Source organism: Pinus tabuliformis, chromosome 8, assembly GCF_031772625.1.
Source record: "Pinus tabuliformis cultivar Carrire ecotype Pingquan chromosome 8, CPIR1, whole genome shotgun sequence".
Lineage (NCBI taxonomy): Eukaryota > Viridiplantae > Streptophyta > Pinopsida > Pinales > Pinaceae > Pinus > Pinus tabuliformis.
This window is the reverse complement of record NC_142294.1, coordinates 767266642-767271895: the sequence shown is the minus strand read 5'-3', so window position 1 is coordinate 767271895 and position 5254 is coordinate 767266642. Positions and strand designations below refer to the sequence as shown.

General features: G+C 44.5%; 1 pseudogene; it reads right to left on the bottom strand.

Annotated features, from left to right (window-relative positions):
* Positions 1-587: 587 nt before the first annotated feature.
* Positions 588-3438, bottom strand: LOC149237838 (25S ribosomal RNA; annotated as a pseudogene).
* Positions 3439-5254: the final 1816 nt, after the last annotated feature.

Genomic DNA, 5254 nt, shown 5'->3' with positions numbered 1-5254 from the left:
GTGGTTTGTAGCCACGTGCTCTAATCCTCTGAGCTACAGGCCCTGTCTCCATTGGAATCGTTCCCAGGAGTCCCTTCCAAAAGGAGGGATTCCTCTCTTCAGGGTAAGAGGATGCAAAAGAGAATTTATCGCTATGAGAAAGTGCAGGTATTGCATTTCTAATAAAAGTAAAGTGTGGAGTGGGAAAGAAAATATGTCAAAAATGGGTTTCAAAGAAGATGACCTTCTAATCAGAAGAAGAGGCATTAATATTTTTATCATCCTAGCACTGGGCTATTTTCCCACAAGGCTTCCCCTATAGTATCGTCACCGCAGTCGAGTTTAACCACCAAGTTTGAGATGGGTTGATGTGGTTCCTCTATGCCTGGGACAACAGAATTTCAAACCATGAACCGGGAAGGGCATAAATGTGGGAAAGGCATATTGGCTAATGATTGTGAGGCCCCAATTCTGAAAAGGATTAGGAACAAGAGAGGGAGGGCAAAGCTTTTGGTTTCATAGTTTCATGTTGTCAAACAATTGAACAAAGAAAAGAATAGATGGCTAGTACCCGATTAGATCGATCGGGTCACGTAGGAACAAGGTTCAAATCTCTCGATCTGTTAGGATCCCTCAGCTGCATACATCAATGCACTTCCACTTAACACCTATCATAATGATAAACGGCTCGTCTCGTCGTGAAATTATCTTGGATTCTCAATACTTTTATCACTCCATCCCCTGCAAGGACAGAGAACCCATCATTGTCCCAGCCTTGTTCACGACTAGGGTGTCTCAGGGAAGTAATAATAGGAGAGCATTCATCTTGGGGTGGGTTTTCTACTTATATGCTTTCATTAGTTATTCGCTCCACACTTGGCTACGCAGCGTCTACCGTGGGCACGATAACTGGTACACCAGAGGTGCATCCTTCCTGGTCCTCTCATACTAGGGGAAGCTCCTCTCAATTCTCTAATGCCCGCACCGAATATGGACCGAACTGTCTCACAACGTTCTGAACCCATATCACATACCGCTTTAATGGGCAAACAACCCAACCCTTGGAACGTACTACCGCCCTAGGTGGCGAAGAGCTGACATCGTGGTGCCAAACCTTCCCGTCAATGTGAACTGTTGGGGAAGATCAGCCTGTTATCCCTAGAGTAACTTTTATACATTGAGAAACGGCCCTTCTACTAGGCATCGTCGGATCACTAAGGCCGACTTTCATCCCTACTCAATGGGTGGGTCTTGCAGTCAAGCTCCCTTCTACCTTTGCACTTGAGGGTCAATTTCTGTCTGACTCAAGGAAACCTTTGCTCACCGCCGTTACCTTTTAGTAGGCCTACGCCACATAGAAATTGTCTACCTGAGATTGTCCCTTGGCTTGTAGGTCCCGAAGCAAGGTTAGAATTCTAGCTCTTCCAGAGTGGTACCTCACTGGTGGCTCAGGCCCCCTCGGAAGGGGGCCTTCTTCACTCTCCACCTAATTTGCGCAAGAAGAACCCAAAGATAATCCCAGGGAATAGTAAAGCTTCATAGGGTCTTTCTGTCTAGGTGCAGGTAGTCCGCATCTTCACGGACATGTCTATTTCACCGAGTCTCTCTCCGAGACAATGTTGAGATTGTTACGCCTTTCGTGCGGGTCGAAACTTACCCAACAAGGAATTTCGCTACCTTAGGACAATTATAGTTACGGCCGCCATTCACCAGGGCTTCGGTCGCTGGCTTCCCCGTCATCAGGTCACCAACTTCCTTAACCTTCTGGCACATGGCAGGCGTCAGCCCACATACATGGTCTTAAGACTTTGCAGAGACCTGTGTTTTTGGTAAATAGTCACTCGAGCCTGGTCACTGCGACCTCCTAAGGGGGTATTCCTTCTCTTGAAGTTACGAAGCTATTTTTTTGAGTTCCTTAGAGAGAGTTGTCTCGTGCCCCTAGGTATTCTCTACCTACCTACCTGTGTCAGTTTCGGGTACATGTACCCATTTTTTGCAGATCGTTTGAGCTTTTCCTATGAGTATGGCATGGGTTACTTTAGTGTTGTAGTGCTTAGTACTCAAACATTGGCTCAAGGCATTTTCTCTACCCCTTCTTACCCTGAAAAGGGTCACCTTGTGTCCTTAAACCAATAACCATCTTTTGGCTAAACTAGCCTCTTCCATCCCTTGGGACCAATAAGGGGTAGTACAAGAATATTCACCTATTGTCCATTGACTATGCCTTTTGGCATAATATTAGGCCCTAACTCACCCTCTGTGGACGAACCTTGTGGAGGAACCCTTAGGTTTTCAAGGCATTGAATTCTCACCAATGTTTGCGTTACACAAGCCGAAATTCTTGCTTCTGCTTCATCCACACCTGCTCATGCCAATGCTTCCCTCTAAGGCCGAACGCTCCTGTACCGATGTATTTTTACATCCCACATCTTTGGAAAATCACCTAGTCCCATTCATCTTCGGTGCATGAGCGCTCGTTCAATGAGCTATTATGCACTCTTTCAAGGTTGGCTGCTTCTAGGCAAACCTCCTGGCTATCTTTGCACGCGTACTTCCTTCATCACTGAGCGGTCATTTAGGGGCCTTAGCTATTGATCTGGGTTGTTCCCCTCTTGAAAATGAAGCTTATCCCCCATCGTCTCACTGGTTGACCCTTACCCCCTTTTATTGGGGTAATCTGTTTCCTCAATTTGGTACCGCTCTCACAACCCGTACCAAAACAGTCCTTTACCCCTAGATGGTCCAGTCAACTGATGTGCCTCAACGCATTTCAAGGAGAACCAGCTAGCTCTAGGCTCGAGTGGCATTTCACCCCTAACCATAACTCATCCATTGATTTTTCAACATCAGTTGATTCGGACCTCCACTTAGTTTCACCCAAGCTTCATCCTGGTCATGGATAGATCACCCAAGTTCAGGTCCATAAGCAATGACAATTTCCCCATGAAGACTCACTCTCGCTACGACTTTGGTGGGTTCCCTTAACCAAGCCACTGCCTATGAGTCACCAGCTCATTCTTCAATAGGCATGCGGTGAGAGATCTAATTTTCCTCCCACTGCTTGGGAGCTTACGGTTTCATGTTCTATTTCACTCCTCGATGGGGGTTCTTTTCACCTTTCCCTCATGGTACTACTGCCATATCGGTCATCCAAGAGTATTTAGCCTTGCAAAATGGTGCTTGTTGATTCACACGAGATTCCACGTGCCCCATGCTACTCGGGTTAGAGCGTAAGCCAATGATGATTTCAACTACTGGACTTTCAACATCTACGGTGCAGGTCTCAACCACTTTGCCTAGCAGCACAGAGCTTATATTGTTCTCTCCCACAACCCCGTTTTCACGGTTTAGGTTGCTCCCATTTCGCTTGCCGCTACTACGGGAATCACTTTTGATTTCTATTCCCCTACCTACTAAGATGTTTCAGTTCACCAGGTTGTCTCTTACCTGCCCATGGATTCAGTAGCAGTGAAAAAGTTTAACCTATTCGGGAATCTCCGAATCTATGCTAATTTTCAACTCCCCAAAGCATTTCGTCACTTACCACACCCTTCCTCATCTCTGGGTGCCTAGGTGTCCATCGTAAGCCCTTCCTCGTTTGAACATCTTCATTCAAGGTTATACCATCCTAAGGTGCTACTAAATGGAAGAATGTTATCGACATCCATGAACGAGAAATCATAAATCAAACTACCGCTCTGAATAATATCATGGTATCATATACCATTTACCATTTAGGATCACGGGTTGGAGATAAGTGAACTCAAACCGCTAACATCCGCCACAGGGTAAACCACCATCTCTCAGGCCTCCCCGACTAGATTCTGTTGGCATTATGAGACAAGTGTTGTCCTTGATGACAAATCACACAGATGACAGATAATAGTACATCAAGTCAGCAGCAAGGATTTGATGATCAGACTACAAGAATGAAGAGAAAATATATATACGCAGGTTCATCGTGACCAAGCCGCGTATACATGCGGGATAGATGTTACAAAGGCGCGTATGCATATACACGCACTTTCATGCAAGGAAAAGCGCGTATATGTTGGAGAATTTACTTTTGGTCTGTGGTAGTTAGTCCTTGGTATTTGAACCTATGGTTTTGGACCATATTATCTAGTTAGATGTGTTGATCCCAAGTATTGAGTCCATGGTATTGGTTTGTTATGGTTTTGGACCATGGTATTGAGCAAGGCCTAAGTGTATAAAAGGAGAAGAAGATCATTAGGCAATGTGATCCAAAAAGTCTTGAATGTCCGAAGAAGAATGAAATCCAGGGTTGATGATGCATTGCTTGATCTGAGCTAAGGAGGGATCTCACCGGTTGATGGAGAACAAGATCTAAGGAGAGATCGGGATCAAATGGTTTGAAATGAACTATCTTTATATGGTTGATTATGCTTATTCTAGATCTGCATACTAACGCATGTAATGTTATAAGTATGACTGATGTCTTATACAGCTGCAAAGTTATAAGAAAATATTTTTAGATATGTACGCGGGTTGGCCTTTGAAAAGGAGCGTATGTACACGGGTTTGATTCATCGTAGTAGCGTATACATTTTGAAGTTTGATGTTTGAAGTTGCAGTTGGGTCTGATTTTTATTGCAGAGTTCTGTTGTCTACTCTGTGTTCTGGTGACTGTGTTGTTGACGGGGTTTTTAGTGTTTCAGTGATTTAGAAATTGATGATGCTAGTTTTGATTGTTTTGTGCTTCAATGATATTTATGGGTCCAGTATGAAAATTTGATGAAACGTGTCCTTCAGATTATAATGTTGTGCTTCAGGAGTATCCAGTCTGAAAATGTATGAAATGTGGTCCCTGGAGGGTGAAAGGATATTGTAGGTCGTCGCCTACGTACTAAGTACATTAGCTAGTATAAGAGCAAAGGGGGTAGTAGCTCCCTTCCGGTAGCAGCTGGAGAACGAGTGAAGATTGGAGCATTCAGTAGGTAGGCACCTACGTACTAGTAAATGGATCAGCTAGTACAAGAGCTAAGGGGGTTGTAGCTCCCATCCAGGAGAGTCTGGAAAATGAGAGAGGGTTGTAGCCCTCTGCAGGTAGAAGCCTGCGTACTGGTAAAGGACTGCACCAGTACAAAATATTGTAAAATGAATTATCTTATTGAAAGAATATAGAGACGACTTGCAGCAGGTGGTTTTCACCCACATTGGGTTTCCACCTTATATCATGGTGTTCATGTGTGCTTCTTGTGTGTGATGATCTGTTCTGTTTTACTGCTCCTGCTTACTGTTCATATGGTTAATG